Here is an 18,882-nt window from a genome sequence, read left to right as displayed (position 1 = left end):
ACACATAATTTGAGAAGAAATGTGAGTTGATTAAATTCATGAACTGAAAGTGGACATGGTCACTCCATTCAGTGGATGAAACTCAACTCTGAGACTGTTGCAGATTAGAGAGGGACAATGTCTCTTCAGGGACATGAACCATGGAATCATATTGTGGTTGCTGATTGAACTGTCTGGGTGACTCATAGATGCCCACAGAAAGGACCTCCACACTGATGAGACAAACTGGCATCAGGCTCTTTACAGTGTCTGTATTGCTTGGACTACCAGATTGTTGCATAAATCCACCACACCAGTCATGGTAACATGCTCACGTTGTGGACTAGGCACTAAAAAATACTCAAAACAAACCAAAACAAAACAGACTCTGTTTTTGATGCAGAGGCTATAATTGCATGCCAAATTTGTAATTCCCACCAAAAGCTGCAAGATGGGAAAGGAAACATCCTATGGATCATGGTCTCCTCTTAATTCTGACAGATTGACTACATCTGGCTATTGACGAGCATTGGTGCCATCTGTGGCATTTCCAGTATTGATTTTTACCCAGTTTCTGTTTCTCTTCCTGCCATACTGATAGGGCCATTGCAATTAATATGCGTCATGTGTTCAGCATTCCAGACTGATGGCAGTTTTTCAATCTGTGACTTTTATGGCAGAAACTACTCAAAAAGCTGATAGTCTACCTCTACTTTTCTCATGTCCTCCTGGTACACACATCTTAATAAGGCAGTTTGGTCATTAAATGCAACTATTCCCAGGAAGGGATGACTTTCTCTTGTCTACTTAAGTACTGAGATGGACAAAGTGGAGGTCGCAGGGGATGCTATATAGATGTTTTTTGAATATTCAAGGTTCTACCTTAAATATTCCTGGTCTTCAAGCATCTTTCTTTTCCCTAGTGGACATCCAGAGAGGCTGGGCTGGTATTAAGTCTGAGTGGTAACCAGACTAAAGGGGAATTAGGCATTCAAATTTAATTCTGATCCATCCACCTGAGTTTGTGGATTGACATGATTTTAGATCATAAGGATAAGGACTACTGCCTTGAATACACTACCCTGGGAGGGCCACTCAACAACAACAATAACAATAACAGAGGTAGATTAGGTAGTTATGATATATTCACCCTTATTAAAACCAAAGTATTCCCAGAAGATGGTAGTTAAGTGAACTCTGAAATCAAGGAAGAATTTATCATTTCTCTGTTTACACATCTGAATTTTAAACAGGCAATTTTAATAGAAAATACAAATGGATAGCTGCTAAAAGGTCTTGATCTATTTTATACTGTTTTCATATCCATCCAAGTTCAACTGTCCATGCATATGTTTAAAGTTTTCTTAGTAATCCATTCATTCTGATTTTTCTAAGCAAGTTTGGACAATTTTATATCTCTTGAGGATATAACCAATTCATATAGATAAAATAACTTTGAATTGTAATTTCTTAGAGCAATTCTAAGATATTTAGTGAAACCTTGTCTTTTGTTATGAGGGATGGATAAGTCCTTAGCTAGACTTTGCAAATCTGACCTTCACCAAATTTCTAAAATAGAGAACTAATGGAGCTGGGCATTTTCTCCACTCATGATAAACATTAGGAGAAATACTGACCAGTGACAGGGGAGTGTTTAGATAGAGGTGGTCATGGAAAGGGCAAAAAAGTTTGGAAAAAGGTACAGGAGGAGGGAGAGCAGAGTAAGAGGGAAGAGGAAGTCCATGTAAAAGAGTACAGTAGCGATATCAATTTGCAGTTGGGCTGGAAGAGGGAGAGGAAACAAATTCTACATTTTTTTTTTTTTTTTTTTTTTTTTTTTTTTATGCGTTACGCGGGCCTCTCACTGTTGTGGCCTCTCCCGTTGCGGAGGACAGGCTCCGGACGCGCAGGCTCAGCGGCCATGGCTCACGGGCCCAGCCGCTCCGCGGCATGTGGGATCTTCCCAGACCGGGGCACAAACCCGTGTCCCCTGCATCGGCAGGCGGACTCTCAACCACTGCGCCACCAGGGAAGTCCAAATTCTACATTTTTATTAGCCTTTTCTAAATAAATTCTTAATGGAAGTAATTTTAGGGTTTTCATATTTTTTTGCAGTTTCTTCATACCAATCAAAAAATGCTGACCATTGAATACTTAGAATCTTTGAATCCTTTTATTCTAAGGTATCACATAGAGTGTTTATTTATGTACCAAATTTAGTAACACAGTGTGATTTGTAAAGTAATGTTTGCACATGTAAGAAGGTAAGCAACGAACTGGAGACATGTTGAATGACAAATGATTGCTCATACTCAAATGACAAGAATGAACAAGAGACAGTCACATACAGAGAGTCTTGTCCCTGTGCTTCTGCATCATCTATGAGACTCCTGAGCAGTGAAAGAAAATGAATCAAAGATTGTCCCAAACACACTTAAGACAGAAGAATAAAGGCTTTATGTGGTGCATCAGTGTAAAAAGAGAAGGGCACTAGTTTGTTAGGAACAGAATTTACTCAGGTGTGTAGTCAATGGGACTCTGAGGAGGGGAGCCATCAAAGACTATTTGACAGGATCTATCCCCTTTGAGTGTCCTGGGCTGAGCAGAAGGGGTCCAGTCCTGATTCAAGGCACAACACATGAAACTGAAGAAAATCAACTAGAGTATCATTAAGCATAGATCTTTATTTAAAATCCCAGGCATGAGAAGGTTCTGAAAGAATGTTTTGGTTTTTGTTGAGGCTTTTTCTAGAAGAGTGAGTTGAAAATTCAGTTTGCTTCAGAAATAGAGGGCTAAAAAATGTATTCTGAAAATGAAGAAACTGTTCTTGAGATTTTGTAGCCACCCAGTTGAGAAGCTTGGGTTTATCAATGTGGGTGGGGAGGAGCAGTTTGGGGGACTAAGTTTTTCAGGGTCTCTTACATAATTTTTTTAATAGTAGAGGCATGAGAATTAAAACCAGTTTAAAGGAATTGGATTTAGTTTACATGTTCAGGGATGATTCAAAATAAATCATATTTTAAAGCATTAATTCATTCTAACAAAGAAATCTCTTTGGAAAATATTAGGCTTACTTTTTTTTTCTTTCATGATATTTATTTGCCTTGTTTTTTTTTTTTTTTTCTTTTACTTTTCTAGAACGTATTCTGTAATAGTAATTTCTCCTAGGTGCCATAATATTTATATGAATATCTTACTCCTTCTGAGTGATCTCAGCTACTTCCAATACTTCAACTAGTCTAAATCATTTTGAATTCTTTGTTCCTAGAATGTATTTTCTTCTCTCTTTTACCAGCAAAATCAGACTCATGTCTCAACATTTTTACTATAATTCTTTAGAGTGTTAAGCATACTAAATTGCTCTAAACTGTTTACATGTTCATCTTCATTTAACTGTCAACAATTTGAGAACAGCATTCATATTTTATCGGTCTAAGAGTTCCAACATTTAGCATGTATCTGAAACATAGAACATCTTTAACAAATATTGGTGATGCTTAGTCTTTAAAAATTTAGTCAAATGTCATTTCCTCTATGAAAGCTTTAACTTGGTTGTTTCAGGAAGTATTCCTTTGGTAACAATCAAGTGATAACTTGATATAACACAGATCAAAACAGAAACAAAATACCAAGTAGCGCAGGAGGGCGTATGAACTTCAAGCAGGTGTGAATCAGGGGTTTGAATGTACTTATGACTCTGCACCTCACAACTCTTCTTTCTTCCTGTCTTCAGTCTTTTGTATGACTTCCTCTACACAGATTGATAACACGGAGTTTCACAACACCCAAAACTTGTAAGTCCCAACTTCATATTAGCAAGGGATTCAAGCTCAGTCTCAGTAGTTCCAAGTTAAAAAAAAAAAAAAATCCTAAAGAAGCATGTTAATTAACTTACATCAATCAAGTGTCTACTTAGGAGCAGCTGTGTCCTGGGCACGCGCACACACACACACACACACACACACACACACACACACACATATATATATATATATATATATATATATATATATATATATATATATATATATACACATGTAAGGCCAACTGGCCCGAGGCAGGGGAACACAATCAGATTCACAGGTTGCATCCGACTGAAATTCTCCGGACCACCCAGTTCCAGAAATTGCCCTGGAGACATTCTGGACCACCCAGTTCCAGGAACTGACCTGGGGACTTTGAACCCAGCCCAGCCTTCCCGCCTTTTGAGGGGCAGGACCAACGGCCCCCAGGATACCCGAAAAGACCACCAAATAAGGAATACCCTGCGCCCTCCTAGATTCACCACAGCCCTTTCCCTTCTTCCCCTACAAAATCTTGCCCAACCCTCGCCCGGGTGTGACTTCTCTGGCCCCTTTCTCTTGGACCAGTGAACCCCGCCCAGGAGCGCTCCCTAATAAAGCTCACTTGAAGCTTTCCTCTGTTTTGCGGTGCCGTTTGTTAAGAACTGACCTTACTATATATATATATATATATATATATATATATATATATATATATATATATATATATATATATGTTTTTAAAGTAATTATGTCGACCTCACTTCTCAAATACAATAATTTATTTCCTATGGGTTCATGTTGAAATTTCATTTTCTTTATTAAATCACTAATTATATTTCTTTGTTTCTCCTGTACATGATTATATTGCCTATAGTTTTATATTCCTTAAGTTCAAGTATATAAGCATGATGCAATTTTTATCCATTATACTATATTACTGAGCACAAGTATACAAAATCAGATTCATTACTGTGTAAAAAAAGAGTTAACTCATCAGGCCTGGGTTGCCCAAGTCCCCCACATTCCAAAGACATGCTTGCCTTCAGGAAGGCTGTCCCTTAACCAGATCCTAGGAGATAACCTCCAAGCCTGGGGAATGTCCTGCCTGATAAGAGTGTTTTGGGTTGCCTGAGGCCCTGGGCCATGCTAATTCTGTTTGATCTTTGGTGCTAGAGACTGAGTTGTGGGTACTGCATGCCTACGTGACTGATCCCCAATAAAAATCTTGGACACCAAGGACTAGGTGAGCTTCCCTGGCTGGCAATACTTCACAAGAGTTGTCACACATTGCTGTTGGGAGGACTGAGTGTATCTCCACACCACACTACTTGAAGGGAACACCTGGAAGCTTGTGCCTGGTTTCTTCTGGACTTTGTCTATGTGTGTTTTCCCTTTGCTAATTTTCACTACATCCTTTCTCTGTAATAAACCATAAGCATGAATATAATGAATTTCTAAGCTCTGTCAATCCTTCTAGCAAGTTGTTGAGCTTGAGAGTTGTCCTTGGGAGCCCCAACACAATTATAAGCCTTTTTAAGTAAAGCTTACACATTAATTAGCTCACCCATGGACTAATTTTGTTTCTTTGTTTCTCTTTTATTTTGGTCCTCCATTAGTATTTTTTAATTTTATTTTTAAAATAAATTTTTAAATTTACAATAATTTTAGATTTACAGAAATGTCACAAACATAGTACACAGAATTCCTGTATTCCCCTCACTTACTTTTCTTAATGTTAATACCCTCCATCACATTTTTATGTTTGTAACAAAATGAAACACACATTGATGCATTATTATTAATTAAACTGAACACTTTATTCAGAATTCACAAGTTTTCCCCCAGTGTTCCTTTTCTGTTCTAGAATTTCATCCAGGTACCACGTTACATTTAGCTATTATGTTTTCCTAACTGCATCTCCTCTATTCAGTTTCTCAGGCTTCCCTTATCCTTAATGACCTTGATTGTTCTGTGGAATACAGTTTTAGATTTCAATAATGTTCCTCAATATTATGGACTAAATTGTGCCCTTCAAATTCACATGTTGAAGCTTTAGCCTCCTATGCAACTTTACATGGTAATAGGGCTTTGAATTAGGTAATTAAGATTAAATGAGGTCATAAGGGTGGGGCCCTATTTTGATTGGATTGGTGTCCTTATAAGAAGAGGATCAGACACCAGAGCTTGCTCTCTCTGTGTTCTCCCACAGAGGAAAGACTATGTGAGGACACAGTAGCCATCTGCAAGCCAGGAAGAGAAATCTCACCAGAATCTACCCTGTGGACATGTAGATCTTGGACTTCCAGCCTCCAGAATTGTCAGAAAATAAATGTTTATTATTTAAGTCATGGAGCCTGTGGTATTTTGTATTGGTAGCCTGAGTGGACTAATACACTCAATTTAGGTTTGTCTGCTGTTTTTCTCATGTTTAGATTGAGTTCACTGGGTTTTAAGAGGAAAATCACAGAAGTGAAATGTCTTTTCCTTACATCATATCAAGGGTACATACTATCAACATGACATAATTGATTATGTTAACCTTGATCACCCGGCAGAGTTAGTATTTGCCAGGTTTCTTCATTGTAAATTTACTTCTTTCCCCTCCTCTCTCTTCTACACTCTACTCTTTGGCAGCAAGTTCACTAAGTACATCCCATATTCAAGTTGTTGGGAGATTTTAGCTCCCCTCCTGGAGGGAGGAGTAGCTACATAAATTATTTGGAATCTTCTATACAGGAGATACAGTTATTCTTTCCAATTTATTTAACTAATCAACTGTTCATCTAGATACGAATGGACTTATTTTCTACTTTGCATTATAATCCATTTCTACATTTTGACACTCAAATTATTTATCTTTGGCCATACCTTTGGCCAACACTTATCTTAAAATTTAGGATCAATAGTGAAACCAAGCGGGACCCTATGGGGCTCCTGGGTATGGAAGGCTTTCTGTGCCCCCCCCCCCCCACCATTCCTTGTTTGCTGGAAACAGACTCCAGCCTCCATGACCTTCCCTGAATCCTAAAAGGGTAGGTTCAAACAGTTGCTAGTCCGGGAAGGGAGGGAATGCAGAGGCAAGGGAGGAGCAACCAAGAAATAATAGTGCAGCCTTGGGGCAGGGCCCTGGTTCCACCTCAAGGAATACACATAACAATATCTTTGAGCTCTTTACAGAACAAAACACTCAGCAAATGCAGTTAGTGTTCTTCATTCCAGAGAAGACCACCTGAGGCCAGATTAAAGGAACCAGAGAAGCTCATCAAGAGATTACCTGAGCCCAGATTAAAGGAGTGCAGACCCTGTACACACCCTAATCTTATCAGCAACTCTGGCCTTGAACACTGCTATAAAACTCCTTACCAAATCCTCACAGGTTGGGGCACACAGTTTTCAAGGGCAGGAGCCCACTCTGTCCCCCTTTGCCTGGCAAAGCAATAAAGCTATTCCTGTCTATCTCACACAAAAATCTGCCTCTGAGACTCAATTCAGTGCCAGTGTACAGAGGCTGAGTTTTTGGCATCAACAGCCCCTAATAGCCTATCAAATAACATAGTGCCTCCAACCAATCCATTTTCCTGCCTTTCACTAGTGTACCTACTATCTCAAATCCTGCTTTCATCATTCTCTCTCTCTCTTTTTTATATATCTTTTTTTAAATCTATATGTCTTCTTTAAATGACTTTTTGTTTACTTGAAAGATATAGCAATATGTATAAACATTTGGTAGTATTTTCCCCTTATCATATTGCTAGATTAATTCATGTGTTTGCATGTTATTGTCATTTATGAATTTTAATTATTAACTAATATTCTTTTATGTGACTAAAACAAGGTGTGAGTTAAGACATGACATATATTGAGAATCAAATCACATTTTGCTGAATCATTTGAATCAAATGAGAATTTCTTCAATATATAAGAATATCCACCAGAAAACACCCAAGGGAAATTATAACTAAAGCTTATATGAGATAAATCAAAGCAGAATTTTAAACAAAAATGTCATCTGTGCTGGGTTACCATATTATTCCTTCTAAGGTGATATCAGAAAAAAATGAGATTTTAAAAATTCTTTCAGTTATCTCTGAGTCTTAAAATTCAAAATAAGCATTTGCATGGGTAATCTGTATTATCCTGTTTCTCTGTCAGTAGAAGTGAATAGTCTAAACTTCCCCTCTATACCATGTTTTTTAAAAGAAAATCTATATTAATATTTATTTTTTCAAATCAGAGTATAATAGTTGTCTGCAAAATAGTCATAAAGAATGCCATGACTAAAGTATGTCAGTGACAGAATTTAAATTGTTTACTTTAAAATGTATTATGTACAGGAAAGAATGAAGAATCTTAGTTACAGATGTAGAGGTCACTTTCTTCTCTTTCCCTGTGGCTGCCTAGGCAGCACACACACTTCTCACTTTCTTATCTTCATACAATGGGCCTGTTCAAGATTGTTCATATAGTGCGGTGCAAAGCCATTGCTTCTGTGTGACCTGAGTGGACAGTTTCTATAAGGATGGATAGAAGACTGCATCACTCTCTTAGACATTGCTAGAGCTTTGTTATCTGCTGCAGTCTAAAGAGGCGTACATATTGTATAATCAGTACACTTGATATTATGAGAATATATGAATTATTTTTTTTTTTTTTGACCATGCTGTCCAGCACATGGAATCTTAGTTCCCTCTCCAGGGATCAAACCCACACCCCCTGCAGTGGAAGTGCAGAGTCTTAACCACTAGACCTCCGGGGAAGTCCTGAGACTATATGAATTAATTTAAGAGAAATTTCATCATATAACTATTGACTTCCATAAGAACTTTGAGCAGTTTAGGATCAGCTACATTATGATGTAAAATGTTGATTGATATGACAAATTTGAATAGAATCAAATGGTTAAGGAAAGATACGGAGGGAGGTATGAATGGTTGATAAGAAGAGAAGGTATAACATGGATAAACAGAATACAGTAACTTGAAAGTATGTCATTAGATAATATATCTTCCTTTTTTTAAGTGATTAAGAAAGGTGCTTTTATGATACTTTGCTATAACTTGTCTTCTCCAGAGTACTAAATAGGTAGAGGCTACCCCCAAAAAACCATTATATAACTTCAGAAAAATGAAAAAAATTGAAAATCCACATGTACATTAGACCCTATTTAATACATCATTTATGTACTATTAAATGGAATATTTGTAGAAAACAAAAAACAAGCATCTGTCCTGATGTGGATATCAAACAAATCATCAGTATCAACAACTTATCAGTGTGTGTGTATTTTGTGTATTTGATAGAAAGGAGATATATCAACATTTGTAGATTAATTGGTATAATCCATGTACAGAAATCATCTATTTTAATATTTTTTCCAGCATTTCTATTAAATGGATGCTATTATGTTCATGTAAAAATAAGGAAACTGTGGCTTTAGAGAGGTACCTGGGTGTAGATTAGTAGATAGTAGAACAAAGATGTATAGAACTTTTGGTATGAGGTGGACCCATTTGTGATACCATGCAAGATGATTTTACTGATACTACCTAACAAATACTAAATCATTCAGAAAAAAAAATTCTGCGTGAAAGTTTGTCATTTAACATGATAATCTAATCAATATAAAATGCCATGTAAATGAAACAGGTAAGCAAATTTTCAGAAGAACTATGTATTATCTGGATAAGAATTTGTTAACAAAATTCTGTAGCTATATTGATAAACCTGGCTTTGGAAACCTGCTGCTGATTCCACATCGCCAAGTATCAATTTTTTCCATTTTCAAAGGTGAACTTGATTCTAAATTACAAATAACATATTATTTTGTCCATTGTGTTTGCATCTCCATTAACTTTATATATCACTTCATTAGGGCTCACATACTGTACGATCTACCAGAGATGGAAGCAATATAAACTATCAATGTATTGTGGATAACTTTTTTGCAGACTGATGAGAATTGGGAATTGGGTTGATTCAAAGGTCAGAAACAATTTTGTTCCTTCAGTCAGATGTTGCAGAAGTGGTCAGAGAGGAAAGGTAGAAGTTTTCTTTGTCTGGAAGTGGGCCCCAGAGGGCCTTGTAACACATTCAATGACTGAGCAGAAACCTCTCAGTAGACTATAAAAAGATTGAAGGTTTGAAATGAAATAATTTTTCCTAAGTCCAAAATCAACGTGAAAATTCCAGGCTCCGAATAACATCTCTTAGAATTTTCATTAGCTGTACTTTTTTTTTTTTTTTTTTTGCGGTACGTGGGCCTCTCACTGCTGTGGCCTCTCCCATTGCGGAGCACAGGCTCTGGACGCACAGGCTCAGTGGCCATGGCTCACGGGCCCAGCCGCTCCGCGGCATGTGGGATCTTCTCAGACTGGGGCACGAACCCGCGTCCCCTGCATTGGCAGGTGGACTCTCGACCACTGCGCCACCAGGGAAGCCCTGGCTGTACTTCTTATTAAACCATTGCACGGTATTTTCATGAGCATCTCTTCCTTCCATTTAGCAGGATGGAATTTTATCCCTCAATTCGTTTTGAATATATCTGTAATGAAGCTAGCATATTCAAAACTCAAATATTCTAATGATTTTCCAGAGACATTTCTGAATGTTTTTTAAGATCACCCAGTTTCTTTTGGCTGAACACATATATATCTATAATAATCCAAGAAGTCCACTATCACCATGACGTTATCCTGTCAAAAGGATAATAAGCCCCTCATTGCTTTCATTCATCCCATTTGGCAATGTTCCACGCTAATGAATTAATAAGTAGGTCTTTTACCTGAATAGAAATCTTGGGGTGAGATAAATTTTAGCAATATTTATCTAAAACATTTCCTGTAATGAAGAAGTTACATCATTTTTCTTAAGAAATGTCACACACATTTACTACCTAGATTACCATTTCTTATTATTCATCAATCCTTGAAGCTGTTTTCATCAATTCTTATTCAAACACTAGGTGGAGATCATGACTATTTATCATGATGAAGCTGAACTAGTTAAGTTGCCCAGCTTGGTCATCAGACGATAATGAAGATGGTTACTTGAAAACTTATTAAAAGCAGTATGAGCCATATGTGATCACATCTCTTTAATGTTCCACTTGTTTTGGTTTAGCATCTATTCATAAGTGCATCGTTAGCATTCAGAAGAAATTTTCAAAAGATAATGACTGGAAAATAACCTTTTTAATGACTGCTGTTATATTTTTAAAGAATGATTCATTAGCCATAAAGCTTAAAAAGTCTACTGAATCATGTATCACAGTGAACAAGTACTTGCACATTAGCCAGTTTCCAGAAAATGCTCCCAAGGAATGTGGACTTCACCTGACAAGGAACCCAAGCTCATTACCACTAGAGTAATCAATAATCTCTGCTAATGTGTTCAGCTGGCGACACAAACCAGATCAATAAAACCTGCCACATGCTTTCGTTTTAGGAAATGAAGCCTTTTAGTTCTTAATTAAGGGAGAGACCTCACATCCGTAATGATGTTTGCAATGAATATTACCATAGAGGCCATGGGAATGAATCTGAGTTTTTCATTAAAGAACTGCATAAGGAAGGGGAAAAAACAAAACAAACAAAAAAACACAACAAAAAGTTAAAAATAAGGGAGCTTTGTTTATTGCTTCCTTAACATTTAAAATGTACACCATAGAATATCGTGTTTCCCCTAAAGTGAGAAAATGGCAAAGATTCAGTTTTAGAAGCACCATGGCAGAAAGCAAAAATTATTTGCTCAATAAATCTCTAAACAGCAACCAAGCAAGGCCATACCTTTCAATCAGAGAGGAGAGAATCAACTGCCTGGAGAGTTTACAGAGATGACACAGAAAAGTGAAGGAACTTACAACAATAAGTAGGTATCGACTAGAGCCTAGCCCTAGAATTTAACACATTTCAATGTAGTCCAATATTCAATATTGTTTAGTTTCAAACATAACGTTAATATATTCATACTTATACATAATGTTCATATTCATATTTAACTTTTTTTTTTTTTTTTTTTTTTTTTTTTGAGGTACGTGGGCCTCTCACTGTTGTGGCCTCTCCCGTTGCGGAGCACAGGCTCCGGACACGCAGGTTCAGCAGCCATGGCTCACGGGCCCAGCCGCTCCGCGGCATGTGGGATCTTCCCGGACCCCTGCATCGGCAGGCGGACTCTCAACCACTGCGCCACCAGGGAAGCCCCAATGTTCATATTCATAATGCAATATCATTTAGGGCCTTAACAGGATAGAGCCCCCAAGCAGTATTATAGTGAAGATATAGTTTACAAAATGTTTGATTTTTATTCAATAAAATTAATGAAGTAAACTGGACTAAACACCAACCCTGAGATACACCAATTTTTTAAAGCTAAAAGACAAATCAGCAGATGAGCAATATTATTGTTTCATTTCTTTCAAAAGTACCTTTATCACTAGTATCTTTGAGTATAAAAATCACAATGTTCTTGGAACATAACTACACAAATAAGAGGTACCTGAATGTTTTGTACTAATAAGGTAATGAGGACTCAGCTTTGCTCTGAGTCAATACCTGATCAATCTTCCTTGATATTTCCATATACTTATTTATTGATCCTGCCTGGGTATGATAGACCTCCTTAGATAAGGATAATTTCATCTATTCATTTATTCATAAGATGGAAAGTTCTGACTAAAGTCTTTATTTACAATTAATATTAGCTTGGATGTGCTGGGGAAAAATATGGTTATTTCTAAATGTTTTCTAACTAATTTTGGACATTTGCAATTTAAACAATGTTTTCTGCTTATAAGTGAGTTTAACTCATGAATAGATTGAAATAACCTCTTATGTTTTCCAAGTGTTTTTTTACTCCTTTGTTACAGATTTAGATCAAATTCTGCCTTTGGACACTTCACCTTTTTATCTACATAAAAGATGACAGTTGTTTCAAATGCTTTGTATAGCTTTAAAATGTTTCAAAACCCTAACATGTTCTTCACATGAACCTTTTGCTCACACTGGTGTATTTTTAAGCTGATTGGCCACATACTATGTCTGTTGCCCAACTAGGTACCTAATCACTAGGGACTGTATAAGGAGAGAACTCAGGACAAATGGAAATAGAAACAGTAGCCTATGAGAACTTCAGACCAGCAGAAAGTACTAACACATCTGTATGTTTATATAGATATATCTACAGGAGTTGGAAAATATTGACAATAAAAATCTTACTAAGATGAATTATAACTCCCATATTTTCACCTTTAAATAACAATGATAAGCCCTTAGTATTATACTTTAAAATATAGGTGTGTGTGTAAATGAGGTAGGGCATGGGGGAAGCAGAGGAAAGAAGAAAGGTGGGAAGGGAAGGAGGGGTAGAGACTGAGATGAGTACTTTAGTGACCATGTGACAATCTGGCTGGGTCTAGCCACACCACAGCAAAGTGGGTTTCTCTCAACTATTCCACATTTTTTGTTTGTGTTATTTTATTCCAGTTAATAACCATTTATATCAGACTCAGTAATAGCCATTTTACATATATCAATTCATTTCATTTTTAAAGTAAGTCTACAAGGAATATACAGTTATTATTATCCAATTTCAGTAAAAAGGACCCTTGAAATTAGAATTGCAAAAATAATTGCCCAAGACAACTAAAATGAGGCAGAGCTGGATTTTGAACTTAGAATTCTCTGAATTTAGAACTCTCTGAAATTAGAACTCTATTCAATATATTGTCTCTCCATTTGTTTTTGGCCTAAACCTTGCAGTTCTTCAAGAATTGCAGGGAATCTGAAAACTCTTTTTTTTTTTTTTTTGTTCTTGACCAAACTCTAAGCCTTAAGACAAGCATAATTTTGCCATTATTGGGAAAATTTAAGTAACAATTATTCAGTAAGAGGAACAAATTCTAGATTCTAACAGAAACACTAGCTACTCACTCTATAATTCTGTAAAACCATTTCTCTCTCTGTTTTTCTTTTTTTATGTTTACTTGAGATATCATTATTTGTTCATTTCTCTCCAAATAAACACATGAGCTTGTCTTAATATCTTATGATACTTCACCAGAAGCCTACTTATGCCCATACAGATTGCATAAGATTCCTATATTATTGGAAAAATGAAAATAATGGTAGTAGTTTAAAGAATTTATCAGACCCATAGGGTGTGATGTGGTGATTAGCTTTAGGCAGTGAATAAATATTCATTCACTTGACAAAGTAAAAAGATTTTATAACCAATGATACATTGTTAAGGGCATTTCAGATTAAGACTTTAAATGTTTATTTAAAAAAATAACTGATAGAAGTTAGACTGAGATTAATCTTGCCTCTTGGTCTCCATTTTTCCTCTTTTTTTTAACTCTGCTCCTTGAACAAAGGTCAGTGTTTCCTTATCTCCCAAGTAGGAGTCCTCTATACCCAAAGCTTCAAGCCATAGGCCTATTGGTCACAGAACATGGAGGTATATAGGGTTGGAGCTGTTTTTTTTTACTATATCAGAAAGGTTGATTTTCTAAGTTCTAAGGTTGATTTTTTCTTTTAACCATGCTTGGGAGTAAACATAAAGTTTTCACTGAACAAGAAAAAATTTTTTAGTGCATAACATGCAGCCCTGTAATTGGTAAACTTAAAAGTTGTTAGAATAAAAACAAATATTTTATAACTCTCTGAGGAAGTACAATAAATATTTATTTAATGAAGAAATATTTTTGTTAGAGAAGATAATACTGCTTGTGATATACAGTTTTTTTTTCAAATAGCTAATTTTAGAAACAACCACAATCTTTTTAATGTGAGGGTTACTCTTATGGCATAATTTGCAACTATTTGTCTGGAATACCTCAAATAAGCAAATAAGATGATTACACCCATGCAAATATTGTTGAAGTAAATTATCATAATAACACTAGCTTTATTTAATATTCTTTGTATTTATTAGAAACATAGGATGTTACCATAGGATAAGCTAGAAGGAATTCTAAAGGGGAAGATGAAGCACACAAGGAAAACATATTCATTTAATGCCTAGAAGATGCAAAGCACTTTATTTCTTATTAATATAATACATAAATAATTAAATCTCCTTATTACAGATATAGTAAACTGAGGTTTAGAAAATGTAACTTTCTCAAGGTTAAACAGAAGTAAATAAAAGCTGGTGAGTTACACACAAGGAATCCCAATTAAATGTATTTAAATACAAAGGGCATCTTCTTTTAACTAATGACTTGAACATGCAATATCCCAGAAGTCTTTTAAAGACACTTCTTTTACAATGAAAAAGTTGAGGCATGTGAATAAGGCTTCACATAAGACATGTATAGGTATAGAAATAGGTCTAGGTTCTGTATAATTCGTCTGAAGTTTTTTTTTTTTTTTTTTTTGCATTTCAGTATAATGTTGGTTTTGCAAGATCTGTCTTTATAACACCATTCTCTTCTACTTTATAGAATTTATGATATAAACTGAAATTAATGAATATCTGAGAGCAGTGGGGAGAAGTTTGCATTTTATAGCTGTCTCCCTTACTGGAATATATAATTAGCAGCAGAGAAAAACAGATCATTAAGAAATCAAGCAGTGATATTTTGAATTAATATTTTCATTCTTTCTGGTAGCAGCAAAATTCTAAGTAGTTGGTATTTGAAACCTATATGTTTCACACAAATTGCAACCATTCTAATTTGAAATATGTTTTTAAATTTAAGAACAAAGTAAGAAAAGTTCCTGAAACAAAACCCAGCTATATTGTAAATCACTGATGGAATATATTTGATTGTTGTAATTTTCAAATGACCGAAGGCAACTAGTCTGCTTTTAGTACCTCTCGATACTGGTATGATAGCAATAGACAATTGCAGTTTTTTATGGTCCCATTATTTGTTAGCATTTCAGCAATCAATACCATCAGCCAATGTGCTGAGCTGGTGGCAAAGTGGAGTCAATAATCCTGCCACATTCTTTTGTTTTAAGAAATGCACCCTTTTATCTCTTAATTAAAGGCCACTCTTTCATTCTCATTTGAGTTCCCTAGACATGCAGCAACATTCAAGTGGGATAGTAAAGCAAACTTAAGGTTGATTTGTAGTAACTAAATCATATATCAATTAGGATATATAGATTATAGTATATCTCTGTTCAAGAAAACCTAACGCAAAACAAAAAAAAAAAGTTTACAAAAAATTAGGAAATTATTTATATCACAGATATTTTCTTTAATTTTATATTTACTAACTGTAATTCTCTCACCCTAAGGCATTTAAAATCTAATTCACCTAATGGAAAATTTGATTTCCTCAGCAATTATAGGAAACATATAAATCTCCATAAACTTGTTTTCTCTAATTCTGCCTTTTTTTGTTTTAACTAAAAATGTGGCCATTTTAAAATGTCAATAAATGCAATCATATTGAATTTTATTCTTTGTAAACTAGCACTACATTTGAGGAATGAAAAATCATCATACTTCAACAGTTTGGTTGGTTTCTGTGTGTTTAATCATGACATTTGTTTAGCCATTATTTGTCTTGTTTCGGATAGAATTCAGTATATTCAGTCCTCCCTGTGACTTTTAAACAGACATAATTAAAAGAGCTATAGTTAATGCCAGCAGTTAAAGCTAACCTAATCAGGGGCTTCCCTGGCGGCGCAGTGGTTGGGAGTCCGCCTGCCAATGCAGGGAACATGGGTTCGAGCCCTGGTCTGGGAGGATCCCGCGTGCCGCGGAGCAACTAGGCCCGTGAGCCACAACTACTGAGCCGGCGCATCTGGAGCCTGTGCTCCGCAACAAGAGAGGCCGCGATAGTGAGAGGCCCGCGCACCGCGATGAAGAGTGGCCCCCGCTCGCCGCAACTAGAGAAAGTCCATGCACAGAAATGAAGACCCAACATAGCAAAAATAAAAATTAAAAAAAAAAAAAAAAGCTAACCTAATCAGGATAGCTGTCATTAAGAGAAACCAGTTAGTTTCCATAAGCCAATCTTCTCACAGCTAACAGGGTTCTCCTAAATCTATGTAGATTGTCATCTTTTTTTTTTTTTTTTGAAAGAAATATATTTAGTAGTTTATACAACTTTTGTCTGTTTTAACTGACTTCAAAGTGAAGGTTGTGCTAGACCAACACTGAAGGTTTAAAAATAGGGAATTCGTAGTGAGAAAATATCAAAGTTCATATTCTAAAAGTCAACATTAAGTCAACAATATTTTTAACAAAATTCTCCCACACATAGCTAGAAATATTTACTGCTATTTGAATGATTCCATTAATTCTTACTGGAAGCCTAGATTTCTTAGGTGCTTATGCTATATCACTGGTGTTCAATAAGCCAAAAACAAGGTCTGTACTGTCTGGGATGATTAATTTTGATTGTCAGGTATAAGTGTTTTTTTTTGTTTCTGTAATGCAATTGTGGGTCTATATGTGGAACCAGAGGATTCACTGGAATTCTCCTGATTACTGTCATGTCTAATATCAAACGTTAAGTAAAAAGTACATCAACTGAATAAAATATGGACAACTAAATATGTAGACCTTTCTGGAATGAATTTAACTCAACAAGAGTCTTAAAGAAAAAAGTGATCAGCTGAGGTGCTGTCTTAGGACAAAGGAGGCATAGGTGGTAGAAAAAGGAAGCGATAAATAATTACAGTATTCTAGAAAATAATAGAAATGAGGCAATGAGGAATTTAGCAGGTTTGTGCATGTGTGTGAGAGAGAGAGACAGAGAGAGAGAGAGAGAGACAGAGACAGAGAAAGAGATTATATATACCTGTATACTACTACATTAACCTGTATATATTAACTAGTTCTATTGTCTTCCTACCTCTCTCCTGTTATTTCTATGAAGAGTATGAATGATGTTTAAATATTCAATTTAGTCCATGTGTCACAAGACCACAAGAAGCTATATATATGGGGAAGTCTTCATATTACCTGGAGATCCCAAGCTATTGAAATTAATGTGATAACTGATGAGACTTTGGAGAGAGAGGAAGATTAGTTGTGTTTTATGAAATACAGTTGCATAATATTAGGCAGAGACATGACGTTTTGTTTAGCAGTTAGAGTACAGTGGTGAAATGGATACAGAAAAATATTTTAAGTGTGAAGGGGATAGGTCATTTGTCTCTTTTCTCTCAGATGCAATTCTTGCTCTTTCTTTCTTTTTTTTTTTTTAAACATCTTTATTGGGGTATAATTGCTTTACAATGGTGTGTTAGTTTCTGCTTTATAACAAAGTGAATCAGTTATACATATACATATGTTCCCATATGTCTTCGCTCTTGTGTCTCCCTCCCTCCCACTCTCCCTATCCCACCCCTCCAGGCTGTCACAAAGCACCGAACTAATATCCTGTGCCTTGTGGCTGCTTCCCCCTAGCTATCTACCTTACTACGTTTGTTAGTGTGTATATGTCCAGGACTCTCTCTCACCCTGTCAAAGCTCACCCTTCCCCCTTCCCATATCCTCAAGTCCATTCTCCAGTAGGTCTGCGTCTTTATTCCTGTCTTACCCCTAGGTTCTTCTTGACATTTTTTCCCCCTTAAATTCCATATATATATGTGTTAGCATACGGTATTTGTCTTTTTCTTTCTGACTTACTTCACTCTGAATGACAGACTCTAGGTCTATCCATCTCATTACAAATAGCTCAATTTCATTTCTTTTTAAGGCTGAGTAATATTCCATTGTGTATATGTGCCACATCTTCTTTATCCATTCATCCGATGATGGGCGCTTAGGTTGTTTCCATCTCCGGGCTACTGTAAATAGAGCTGCAATGAACATTTTGGTACATGACTCTTTTTGAATTTTGGTTTTCTCAGGGTATATGCCCAGTAGTGGGATTGCTGGGTCATATGGTAATTCTATTTGTAGTTTTTTAAGGAACCTCCATACTGTTCTCCATAGTGGCTGAACCAATGCACATTCCCACCAGCAGTGCAAGAGTGTTCCCTTTTCTCCACACCATCTCCAGCATTTATTGTTTCTAGATTTTTTGATGATGGCCATTCTGACTGGTGTGAGATGATATCTCACTGTAGTTTTGATTTGCATTTCTCTAATGATTAATGATGTTGAGCATTCTTTCATGTGTTTGTTGGCATTCAGTATATCTTCTTTGGAG

The sequence above is a fragment of the Phocoena phocoena genome, chromosome 8 (assembly GCF_963924675.1).
Source record: "Phocoena phocoena chromosome 8, mPhoPho1.1, whole genome shotgun sequence".
NCBI classification, from domain to species: Eukaryota; Metazoa; Chordata; class Mammalia; order Artiodactyla; family Phocoenidae; genus Phocoena; species Phocoena phocoena.
The sequence above is the reverse complement of the archived record's forward strand: the minus strand, read 5'-3'. Positions refer to the sequence as shown.